A 13,888-nucleotide genomic window follows, 5' to 3' on the forward strand; every position below is an offset into this window, starting at 1 on the left:
GTTTTGTTGGATTGCTTGTGATGGCTTCATCATGTTCACGATGCTCTGGTTTCTCAGAATCCCACAAACACTGTTCGCAACATAGTCGAAAGTTGTGCCAACATGACTGGCGTAGGAGAGTCAACTTTATATAGGTTCCTATCAGAAAGAAAAAAACACGGTATAGCTAACCCAAATACAAACGAAAACTTAAAGAGAGAATGTTGGAGAAGAAATTATCTACGATTCATACGAAAATTCCGGGCTGAAGAAAGGCCCATCTTCTACCAGGATGAAAAGTGCTGATGTTTTCGAAGAGTATTTTGAGCAAATGATTGAACACATACCATCAAATTCAATTATAGTATTAGATAATGCACCTTATCATTCACGACTAGTAGAAAGACTTCTAACGAATGCGTGGAAGAAACAGGATATTCTTGACCGGCTGCGGAATAAGTATCTGCCTTACGAAGATGGAATGGTAAAAGCAGAACTTTTAAAAATTGCCCGGCAACACAAATCTAAGTTCAAGAAATACGTAGTTGACAAAATGGCGGAAAGGCGAAACATCACAGTCTTTAGACTTCCACCCTACCACTGCGAAATAAATCCAATTAAACTCATTTGGGCACAAATGAAAAGTTATGTGGCTAGAAAAAATACATCATATAAAATACAAGCTGTACGTGAATTGTTATACGAGTCTTTATAACATATTACAAAACGAAACTGGAAAGATGCAGTAAGACATGTAATAGAAGAAGAACAAAAAATGTGGGATCTTGATAACATAATTGATGCGACCGTAGAGATTATTAACCTAATTATTAACCCTCAAGACGACTCGGATTCCGAAGTTGATCCTATTTATTTTGAATTTGAATAGTTTTCTAATCGTAATTATATAAGGTAAGTAATAGTAGTTGTAATCGTAAGGTATTAAAGGGGAAAGGCGCAAAATATCGCCTGTAAAAATCTTCAATGTGTTTTAAATGTATCCATTTTTTTTCAAATCCTGAGAAAACTAAAAAGCATTTTTGAAAAATTTAAAGGCAGAATGAAATATTTTTTAGAATAAATAAAAAGTTTCTTTTGCATGCAATATTTTCAATTAAAAATTATACTATATTTTCTCTTTTATTTTCACCCCTGTTACATAACATATTAAAATAAACATTGTAGAAGTTTTCAGGGACTTTCTGCCCTGAGTAATAATGTAATCTTTCATTCTGCGTTTAAATTTTTCAAAAATATTTATTAGTTTTCTCCGGATTCGAAAATAATGGATACATTTAAAACACATTGGAAATTTTGCCAGGCGACATTTGACGCCTTTTTCCTTAATTAAATAAATGTATCTTTTACAAATGGCAAGAAACTTTTTATTTTTGAATAAAATAAATAAGTTTTATTAAAAAATACAATTTACATAAGTACAATTTAAAAAATATATTTATTTAGTTCAAATAAATGTTTCAATCATATACTCTACGACACTAGTCGTTCATGTCTAACCATTCAAAATACCCCCGTAATAGGATTATAAGGTATTGTATTCCTTCAGATATAAGGTGGGTTAGTCGAAAACGTCTTAAACCGTCAGTTTTAGGTTGGTTTTTACTATTATATCGTATTACCTATCCTCTCTGTATTTCAGTTTTCTAATTAGGGTTAAACTTGTAGTGAGCTATCAACAAATTGTGAACCGTGTATAGTTGGATGCTCTGCAAGGTAGTAATTAATTTAGTATGCAATAGGCAATGAGACACATTTAAAATCAATGAAGCACATGTATATGGGTTTTCTTAACTTTCAACATCGTTGAAGTAGTGTTTACATAGAAAATATTCCTTCTCTCGTTTCAAGGCATCTCCTGCACCCAAACTACTATTGAATAATTATTTCCTAACACTTATTGTTATTTTGAACATATTAAGAACCTAAATCATTGTGGTAAAAATCTACGTATCATAGAAAACTTATATTGGAAGCAGAAAGCAGTCGTTCTAGTCAATAGAAGATTATCCGACGAATGTTACATTCAAAGATGTCTCAGACAAGGATGACAAGGATGACAGGGATGACGGGGAATCTTAGATACGCTGACGACACTGCTATTTTATGTAATAGTTTTCAAGGTTTTCAAGAGTTATTGGAATGCGTAAACAAGACAGGAAGAAAATTAATCTAAAAATGAAAATCTCTAAGTAAAAATTTATGATATTCAGTCGCCAAACGTACAACAATGCTTCCATACAGATAGATCAACGCAACATTGAGAGAACTACTCACTAAATATCTGCGATGCTAAATTACAGAGCAACTGGTCCTAAGTAAAAAGATCAAGCGCAGAATCAAAAGCAGCTCGCACAAAGTTTCTGAAAATATAAACATTTTTCTGTAGCTACATGCTTCAAATAATTTGGACAGCGGTGCAGAACAAAAAACTGTATTAAATCGAACAAATGTCGTTCGTGAATTATTTAAAACTATTAACATATGAAAGATTTTGTACCTTGATTTTCTAAGATGAAACCCCAAAGTGGCACCCAAAGAAGAAGGTTGTTAATTTTGTTAAAAAAGAATAAGCATCAAAATTTTAATGTATATATATATGCATATATATACATTATACAGTATATATACATATAGATTAATATATATATATATATATATATATATATATATATATAAATATATATATATATATATATATATATATATATATATATATATATATATATATATATATATGTATATATACAGATATTATGTAGGTATATTATAAATATATATTATTCGCATATATATATATATATATATATATATATATATATATATATATATATATAATATATATATATATATATATATATATATATATATATATATATATATATATATTTTAAACTAGTGATTTTGCCTGTCACCATGCAAAGGGGATCCAACTAGCTGCCATTTACAGTCACCTCACTCAATTTTTTTCTTACTCCCTCTAATTTTGTCTAGTAAACGGGAGTAAATTGCTCATATCCTTCTTTAATAATTTCTCAATTCGAAGTAAACTCATTCGCGGGAGTAAACCTACTCACAAGAGCAAGTTCGTTGTACTTTGTATGTAGCATGCGTGAAATGCGGACCATATGCAAGAATAAAACAAACATGTAAAATAACAATTACTTTAAATCATTAATTTATTCATTCGTAACAACTCATTTTAATTTCGGAATAATTATTTAATTAATTGTTACGATAAATAATGACGTGTCGTATGACTCAAAACTGTAAACATATTTATTTCTAATATCTTTTCTATTCTAGTTATTTCGGCGCTCAGTTGAAAGACCGGTTTACCTGAATTATGATGAGTCACCCAAGATTCGAAATTTTCGAGGCAGGTCGAATAAAACCAGTCTGAGCGACTTTCTGGGCTCTTCGATGGGAAATCGCGACGATTCCGGAACTAGCGGCATTTTATATTTAAAGAGGAATTTTGTTGTAAACAGGACAGTTAGTTTTTGAACATCGCGTCGCGTTTTAAAATGTAACGCACGTATTATAATAAATGTAGATAAATTATATAATTATTAGCGTAAGATAAATTAGTAATAAAGACTTTAATAAATTTGTAAGTGTTAAAACCTTTAGTAATAAATAAAAACAATAAATTAGAATAATAAAAACATAACAAGTGGTGTCAGAAAAGGGGAATATATAAAATAAATTGTGAAAATGACTACGATTTATGAGCTCACAGTTACGAATTTAAGAAGACATCTCGAGGATAGAGAATTAGCTTCTACCGGAAAAAAAGGCTGAGTTAGTCCAACGACTAAAGAACGCTTTGGAGCAAGATGGTTTAGATCCAGAAACTTATATATTTGAAGATGCTGTCATCTCGTCGATTTCGAAACTGGAGAACAAAGTTTCTGGCGATAGTTCGAAAGTCTCCGGCGACATCGCATCATTAGAGAACAAAGTTTCTGGCGATATTTCGAAAGTTTCTGGTGATGTGATCAAAGTTTCTGGTGACATCGCATCATAAGAGAACAAAGTTTCTGGTGACATCGCATCATTAGAGAACAAAGTTACCGGCGACATCGCTTCTTTGGAAGACAAAGTTTCTAACGAGATTTCTTCTCTGGAAAGCAAAGTCTCTACTAACATCTCCTTGGAAATCTCTAAAGTCACTTCTGAGATGTCTGCGTTCGACAATAGAATGTCTTCGTTAAAAAACCAAGTTGCTGCCGATATGTTGGCCTTCGAAGAAAATATATGGAAAGAGATGGAAAGGAAGATGGAGGAAACAGGAAGTGGAGGTTCTGTTCATGTTAAAGTCCCAACTTTCGACGGAAAATCATCATGGAACAACTACATAAAACAGTTCGAATCAGCCGCAAGAGCAAATGGATGGTCTGAAAAAGAAAAGGCTGTAAACCTGACTATCGGTCTTCGAGGAGATGCCTTAGATGTGCTTCGGACCATAGCCGTAGAAGAGACGGATGATTTCGAATAACTTAAGAAGAGGTTAAATATGCAATATGGCCACGAACATTTGAAGCATGTATATCAGTCGCAGCTTAAAAATCGAAGACAAAAGAAAGATGAGGCTCTTCAAGAATATGAGGTAGATATTGCGAGATTAGTACGATATGCTTATCCAACAGCTCCCGAAGACATGATGGAAAAATTGGCCGTTCAAACGTTTATTGATGGTCTTCGTGATTATGAAATGCAGAGAACACTGCGACTAGTTCGTCACAAGACGCTGATTAATGTCTTATCCGCCGCCCTAGAATACGAGTCAGCTACACAGGCCTCTGGCGGTTACAATAAAGTTAGGACTATAAAAGAGGAAGGAGATGAAGATAAACTTGACCAGCTCGTTAATATGATGAAAAGTATTACATGCAGGAAAACGAAGACCATAAAATCAAGAAACTCACTATCAGGAAAACTAGAACGAGTCGGCCTTAGGGGGGCAGCTTCGACCCGGAACTTTTCAAAAGACCCTCTCATACTAATAGCTTCTTTGAAATGTCGTGAAGATAGTGTATATGTAGATGGAGAAATAAATGGTAAAAGACATACGTTGTTGGTGGATACCGGAGCGACCAGAACCATTTTACGCCCGACAGTTATAAACAGCCGTAAGAAACTGTTATTAACGATGTCGACTTCGGACCGCTACAGGTGAAAATGCCAACATTCATGGAGAAATTCAGGTACAATTGGGAATTGGAGCAGAAAAGTTCGTCCATACTGTTATAGTTGCTGACATCGAAGAGGATGTTATATTAGGAATGGACGTAATGAATATGCATGGATTCCAATTGGATTTTAAGAATAAAGTAATCAAAGTTGGCAACGAGGAGGTATTTCTTCATCCACATGATGACAACACCGTGCAAGAGGCCATTAAAGAAGATACAGTCGTGCCTGCGAGAAGCGAAACGATCATAGTAGCGCAGCTACATGACGACGAGGTTGGCCGTGGAATCATAATTGGAAAGGAATTGGTGACTTCGGCTAAAGAAATTCCTGCGAGACTTATCAATGTCAACGACTACCCAGTGACCATCAAGAAAGAGACAAAAGTAGGAACTTGTGTACCTGTGACATCCATAATCCGTCAGGCGACAACATCTGATAATTCCAACGACAAATTCGACCAAATGGTTGCAGTTGCTGGACAATCTCTAAATCAGACGGAGAAAAGGAAATTAAGGGAATTTCTTTGGCAGGATCGTGATATTTTCGTACCGAAAGGAGGAAAGACGGGAAGAACTACCGTTGTTAAGCATAAAATTGATACTGGTAATGCTAAGCCAATTCGTCAAACAGCTCGACGATTACCACAGGCGAAAAGAGAGGAAGCTGAAACAATTATTCAGGAAATGAAGAAAGACGGGGTGATAGAACCTTTTACGAGCCCATGGGTCTCTCCGGTGGTCCTGGTTAAGAAGAAAGACGGAACGACGAGGTTCTGTGTGGATTACCGTTTGCTGAACAACGTTACCAAGAAAGATAGTTATCCTCTGCCTCGGATCGACGATACATTGGACACATTGCCTGGAAGTAAATTGTTTTCTACTTTGGATTTGAAGTCTGGATACTGGCAGGCAGAAATGGACCCTGTAGATAAAGAGAAGACAGCCTTCACCACAGGATCTGGATTGTAGCAATTCAAAGTTATGCCATTTGGACTCTGTAATGCTCCTGAGACATTTGAGAGGCTTATGGAAAATGTGTTGACAGGGTTATCTTGGAAAACATGCCTGGTTTACCTAGATGACATAATCGTCTTGGGGGAGACATTTGAAGATCATCTGAAGAATTTAGAAAACGTTTTTAATCGACTTAAAGGTGCCCGATTGATGTTAAACCCCAAGAAGTGCCAGCTATTTCAAGGTAAAGTCAATTATCTGGGTCATATAGTCAGTAAAGAAGGAGTGGCCGTGGATAAGGGAAAAATTGATTCCATTAAGGAATGACCAGTACCAACAGACAAACATCAAGTGAGAAGTTTTCTTGGACTATCTACTTACTACCGGAGGTTTATTAAGAAGTTTGCAGATATCGCTAAGCCATTAACGCGACTTACAGAGGAAGCAAGAGACTACCGCTGGGATACAGACTGCCAAAATGTTTTTGAGACCTTAAAACAGCATTTAATCACAGCACCAATTTTAGGGTATCCGCTGCCAGAAGGAGAGTTCATCTTAGATACAGATGCAAGTAATGTGGGAAATAAGTGGTGTCTCAGATTCAAGGAGGACAGGAACGAGTCCTTGGATATTTTAGTAAAGTTTTTTCAAAACCTGAGCGGAATTATTGCGTCACGAGAAGAGAACTTCTAGCAGTAGTAAAATCTGTAGAGCACTTCTATCAATACCTCTATGGAAGGAAGTTTTTAATCCGAACCGACCATGCCGCCCTTAAGTGGTTGGTGCAGTTTAAGAATCCAGAAGGTCAGATAGCTAGATGGATCGAACGACTCCAAGAATACGATTTTAAGATTGAGCACCGGGCCGGAATTAGCCACAGAAACGCTGATTCTCTTTCCAGAAGGCAATGCCCAGCAGAGTGTTCCAACTGCAACAAAACGAAATCCAAGGAAGAAGCAGTGCTAAGAACAATGATGGTCAACGACGACTGGACGCCTACTAAGATCAGAAAAGAACAAGAAAGAGATCCAGTTATACAGAAAATTCGAAAATGGAAAGAGGAACACCGTCGACCACCTTGGCAAGAAATATCAAACCTATGCTCAGTGGTTAAGACGTATTGGGCCCAGTGGGACTCATTTATCATGGAAGATAGCTTGCTCAAACGAGTCTTGGAAAATGATGACGGTTCAGAGAAGAGAAGACAGTTGGTGATCCCAAAGAGCAGAATAGCCGAAGTACTTCGTCAGTTACACGACAGTCCATCAGGAGGGCATTTTGGTGTAAAGAGAACCCTTCAGCGAATTCGGGAACGGTTTTATTGGATGAACAGTTCCGACGACGTAAAAGACTGGTGTCAGAAATGTACTATTTGTGCTACGAGTAACGGGCCTTACCGAAAAAGGAGAGCTCCTATGAGACAATATAATGTTGGAAGCCCGTTTAAAAGAATAGCTTTGGACATCGCTGGGCCATTTCCAGAAAGTGAAAATGGAGGCAAGTACATATTGGTAGTAATGGATTACTTCACTAAGTGGGTCGAGATTTACTCACTTCCAGACCAGAAGACAGCCACCGTTGCAGATAAGTTGATCCAAGAATATATCAGCCGATTTGGAGTGCCTTTGGAGATCCATAGTGACCAAGGCAGGAACTTCGAAAGCGATCTATTCCAAGGTATATGTGATAGACTAGGCATGAAGAAAACAAGAACTACAGCATATCATCCGCAATCGGATGGTATGGTAGAACGGATGAATAGGGCAGTTGGCAAGTATTTGACAAAGATGGTGTCCGATCATCAGCGACACTGGGACAAATATCTTCCGTTCTTCACAATGGCCTACAGATCTGCTGTTAGCGAATCAACAGGCCAGACACCAGCCAGAGTCCTATTCGGACGCGAAATGCGACTATCTTGTGATCTAGAATTTGGGTGTCGACCTGGAGAAGATGTAGCAGGTGAAGATTATGTGATCGAATAACGAAGAAGAATGGACGATGTACATGAGTTGGTCCGTTCCCACCTTTAGATCGCTAGCGACCGAATGAAGAAACGGTACGATACACAAGCCGAAAAGGGTTGCTTTAAGAAGAACGACAAAGTCTGGCTCTATAATGCCAAGAGGCGAAAAGGTTGTTCTCCCAAATTGTAGCAGTTTTGGGAAGGTCCATACCTCATTATGGAGAAGATCAACGATGTCATCTACCGAATAAGCAAGATTCCGAGGGGAAAGCCGATGATAGTACACCATAACCGGCTGGCGTCTTTCGAAGGTGACCACGACGTAGATGAGTAAACCAAGTCCAAGATGTGTCTGACCTGACGTTTGAGGAATTCATGGGTGCCTATGGAGGTACCGGTAAAGCAAGACATGGTGTTACCACTAAAGAAAAGCAAGATCTACTCGCGCTTCTCGATGACTACTCGCTGGCCCTTACCATCCCGGCCAGTATCAAAGACGCACCAGGGTTGGCATCCGTATTTCGAAGGAAGTTCGGTCGAGTTGCAGAACTTCAATGCCAAGTGCCAGCTTCCGGGAAAGCCTTGAAACTCCAAGATGCATCACGTTACCTTTTCTACCTGGTAACAAAAGACACTGCCCGTGACCAACCTACCTACCGAGATGTATGGGAAGCCTTACTTTAATTGAGAGAGCACGTACTAGAGTCCGACGTGCAAAAGTTAGCCATGCCAATGTTAGAGTGCCGCCAATTAGATTGGAGGGTTATCCGAAGTATGGTGGAGGAGATCTTTAAAGACACCGAAGTCCAGGTGTTAGTCTGTTGCAATCCGCATAGTTACTGGTGCGGATGGAAAACCGTCCCCTGTCATTTTTATACAACTGGAAGTTGTAAAAGAGGGTCCAGTTGCCGATACCAGCATACCGTTCCAGTTCCAGTCCCGACAAGGTTCTAGGAGGAACCATCTTTTAAGAGGGGGGCAATGTTACGATAAATAATGACGTGTCGTATGACTCAAAACTGTAAACATATTTATTACTAATATCTTTTCTATTCTAGTTATTTCGGCGCTCAGTTGAAAGACCGGTTTACCTGAATTATGATGAGTCACCCACGATTCGAAATTTCCAGAGCCAGGCCGAATAAAACCAGTCTGAGCGACCTTCTAGGCTCTTCGATGGGAAATCGCGGCGATTCCGAAACTAGCGGCATTTTATATTTAAAGAGGAATTTTGTTTTAAAGAGGACGGTTAGTTTTTAAACATCGCGTCGCGTTTTAAAATGTAACGCACGTATTATAATAAATGTAGATAAATTATATAATTATTAGTGTAAGATAAATTAGTAATAAAGACTTTAAATTTGTAAGTGTTATAAATAGAACCTTTAATAATAAATAAAAACAATAAATTAGAATAATAAAAACATAACATAATTTTGCATACAATTTTACAAAATTTAGAAAAATCCATGGTAAGACACTATGGGACAGGGATAGAAGTACAGATATATAATGTAGATGCAAGGTGGAGAATATGACAACACATAGGGTAGTAAAGACGGCGAGATACGTTTCCCCAATAGGAAGACAATCAGTAGGAAGACCACGAAAACGATGGAACGTCAACTTACTGGAGACATTTAAGAACATTTAATTTATAATAAAAATTATATTACAAAATTTAAGAGAAACATTATTAGATAAGAAAATGTTTAGAATAGTTTTTTGAAATATGTTTAGCAGCAATTTATTAACAAAACTAATTTTATTTGGTGAGCTAATATAATTTTTTTTCTAGTTCCACTTTGTAAGATATTTTGTATTTTTTAGCAACTCTTGAAAATAATTGTAAACGCAATTGAAAGCTCGAGATAAAAAATAGTTACCTAATAGCCTCTTTTATTGACTCCAACCGATCCAAAACATATATATATATATATATATATATATATATATATATATATATATATATATATATATATAAATATATATATATATATATATATATATATATATATATATATATATATATATCTTCTTCTTCAAGTGCCATCTCCGCGGCGGAGGTCGGCAATCATCATAGCTATTCGAACTTTTGAGACGGCTGCTCTGAAAATTTCATTTGATGTACATCCGTACCACTCTCTCAGGTTGCGCAGCCATGACATTCTACGCCTCCCTATGCTTCTCTTTCCTTGGATCTTTCCCTGCATGATCAGTTGGAGCAAGGTGTATTTCTCTCCACGTGTAATATGGGCTACGTAGAATGCATGTTCGTAACAATAGGAAAAGGAAATAAATAGAAACAACATAAATAAACAAATACAAATATCTTTTATTATCAAATGGGATAATATGAATATTTATCAAATAAATTCCATGGGCTTAACTGTCCCCATGAAGGTTGTACCACATAAAATAATTTTAATCTACCAACTTTTTATCGGTTTGCTTTTTATAACATTGATAAAATAACATAAACAAGAAATTTGGATATTCGCAAATCAATTACACTTCCTATGAAAATTTGGAAATATTGAAATTTTTGTTTATATGTCTTTGGACTCAAAAGAATATAAAATTCTTAATATTATAAAAAATACTTTTTAAATTTATTAAGCAATATTAATAATTATCCTTTGAAGTAAAAAAAAAAAACATTTACAAAATTTGTGGTATTTTAAAATAGCGATAATTTTTGATCTTCTGATTGTATAGTATGTAGAAGGTAGATGGTCTACCTTAGACCATAAAAACTGATAGACACGCCTTGTACCGAACCGATGAAGCAAACACCTTCCGCGAAAGTGACGTCACAATGCGGCAAGAGCCCGCTTGGATTCTTAGCAAAGCACTAGTAAAATTACCCAATTTTAGATTAATTTTAATATAACTTCAATATTTTGTAAAAAATATGAAAGATAAATTATTTAGTAAAGTAATTAATAAATATTTTTGCCTTAAATTGTAAAAATAAATGTTTTATTTGAAAGTACATACCTACATATATTATGTATTATATTATTATATTATTATATATATCGTTGGTATATCTCTTCTTGTTTGATATTCAAAAATAAATTTAAAGGAGAGTAATTTTCTTTTGGGTGGAAGTTTCAGGTTAGGTAAAAAAAATATGTAGGAAATCTATAAATTTATTGACCACAAAACAAAATAGCTTTTGTTAACTTACTTCTAACTCATATTACATTATTTAGTTTTTCGCCTTCGTGGTACAATCTAATGTTGCAATAATGGAAACAAATTATCTTTATTATATGTATTAAACAAATGGTTTGTTTCAAAATCATGATCAAACATATGTTCTTTGTATGCGTTAAACACAGAACCATGCACGTTACTCATGACGTTTAAGACCAATTTTGTCATTATTTTGGAATCGTTTAATTTTTTTGAATTGTACATAAATTTAATTTCGCTTTCAGCAATTTTGCAAATATGAATGACGTCTTTAGAAGGTTGAATTAAAAAATTTTTTGATATGCTATAATTTTTGTCTTTTATGGATGGAGATTGTAAATTATCACATTCAATTGCACACAAACATATGTCACAATCTAATGTTTTCTTAACTTTCTTAAAGACAAACCCAGCGATATAGTCAGCAACATCACAAACATAAGATGACAATGTTCTTGAAAAACTTAAATTATTTACAGTGTAATCCTGATCCTGGTTACTAGTTATTGTTTCCCTATTATTTTCATCAGTTATAAAGTTGTCAATGAGTTGATGATCAACAGTTTTCATTTTCACCGTATTTGTTGTGCTCATTGCTAATATTATGGAAGGTGCCTGTTCTATACAATTAGCCTGGGTAGAACCTGTAACACTTGTATGCATTAAGAGTCTTTTATATGCAGCTTTAAATTGTTTTGGCGTTGGGTTGTTGTTGTAACCTCCATGACTCCTAATAGAACTAAAGAAAAATTCTAAGTGATCTTGAGAAAGTTTATAGTCCGAAAGATACTTCAGACCTCCATCCATATCCTCCACGTAATTTTTTCAAATTCCCATTAGTGACTAAACTAATGATCATACCAATAAAACCCGTCTTTCTTTGGCTTAGATATAGGGGTTCGCCATTTTTGGAGTCCTTAAGTGAACTAAGATACTTTATAGATTCTTCAGTTTTTTGAAAAATCGCTTGTTTATTATGTTGCTGTAAACTAGATTTTAGGTGTTTTGTCAATAAATTTCAGCTATTTAAAATATCAAAAATATCATTGATATGTTCAATAAAATTTTGAGTAGATTCGCTATGTACAAATTCTTTTGAGCTTTTATTTCTCAAATAATGTACTGCCTTAGCAACTTTTTGGCTAAACGTTTGGGCAGCTAATTTCACTTTCATTTTTTCCTTATACCAATTTAAATGCCTTCGCGTTATCCTAGTTGCAAGATGAAGGCCTTCCTTTTCTTGAATGTCTACTAATTTTTGCAAATATTCCCATTTAATCGCTTTATTATTTCCGTCAAAAAAAAATTTGTAATAACCTAAAGTATTGCGAATAAGTTTCAACATATGTGGAGGGTCAAATATTACATATATTGGTTGATTTGTTACTGGATGTAGAAAATATACTTTATTGGAATTAATCGATAAATCAACTCCAAGTTGTTTAACCATGCTAATATTTGATGCTGCACCATCAAACGTTAAACTGGTAATTGTGACATCAGCTTCGTGCATTATTTTTAAGCACATTTTTATTAGATTAGTTTTTTGAACACCTGATAACCCAGCGAGTAAAAAGTAGCCTCTCGGCAGCTTCCATGAATCATTTAGACTATTAATTAAGAATACAATTGCTTCGTTTGCTTTAATGTCGGAAGAATCGCTTTGAGGTCTGCTTCCTATATCAACATACCTAAAATTAATGTTTTCAATTATTTAAATAGAAAATATAATGTTGGTACTTTTTATAATTGCTAATATATATATATTGCTAATATTAAGCTACACTTACCCTAAAAACTTTTCACCATCCCATTCTATTTTCTGGTGTATAGACATTTCATCGACCATCAAAGCACATATACATGATTTTCCTTTATTTCTAAGTTCAACTACTTTTTGCTTTAATACATTCACTGCTTCTTTTTGAAATCCAGGCTCACAAGCTACTACTTGATACCACTTTTGAAGAGTTCGTGGATGAGGCAACATGTTAGGAAAAGTTTTTCTGACATACATGTAAGGTTTTGGTGAATAGAAATTAAGAGTGAGAGAAAAGCTTTTTAACGCCGGTCGATATGTTTTAGTGCTCTTAGATTTAAGTAGCTGCTTAAAGATAGTTTTTGCAGAAGCATGCATAGTATCCTAATAAAATAAAAAGCAATAATCAAAACTTGATCGACTAACTACAAAAAATATAAAATAATAAACTGTTATACATGCCAAAGCTAAATAGATCACTAATAAGAAGTATTAATAATTTTCCTTACCGAAAGTTTCAGACAGGAATCTTCATCGATCATCTGTTTTTCTTTAAGATGTTCTAATAAAGATTTTAAGGTATTTACTTTTTTAATAAGCCTTCTATTTCGTTGTTGCAACATTTTGATTTGTTTGTTTTTCTTTTGAATTAATTTGTTTACTACTACTTTATATCTCTGGTCTCTGTTAGATGATTCTTGTTCAAAGTCACCAAGGTAATGTCTTCGCTTTTTCAAGGGAGGTTCTAAGGTAGTTTCGTCTGAAATTTCTACTGGAGTATTTATGGTGGTAGATTCACTCGTTACATTTATA

The 13,888-nt window shown here is 34.8% G+C and overlaps 1 protein-coding gene across 8 annotated transcripts in view; it reads right to left on the reverse strand.

The window, feature by feature from the left end:
- The window catches only part of LOC140436979 (retinaldehyde-binding protein 1-like), a 124,486-nt gene that overhangs the window by 45,435 nt on the left and 65,163 nt on the right, over positions 1 to 13,888 (reverse strand). The window lies entirely within an intron of this gene.

Source organism: Diabrotica undecimpunctata, chromosome 3, assembly GCF_040954645.1.
Source record: "Diabrotica undecimpunctata isolate CICGRU chromosome 3, icDiaUnde3, whole genome shotgun sequence".
Classification (NCBI taxonomy): Eukaryota; Metazoa; Arthropoda; class Insecta; order Coleoptera; family Chrysomelidae; genus Diabrotica; species Diabrotica undecimpunctata.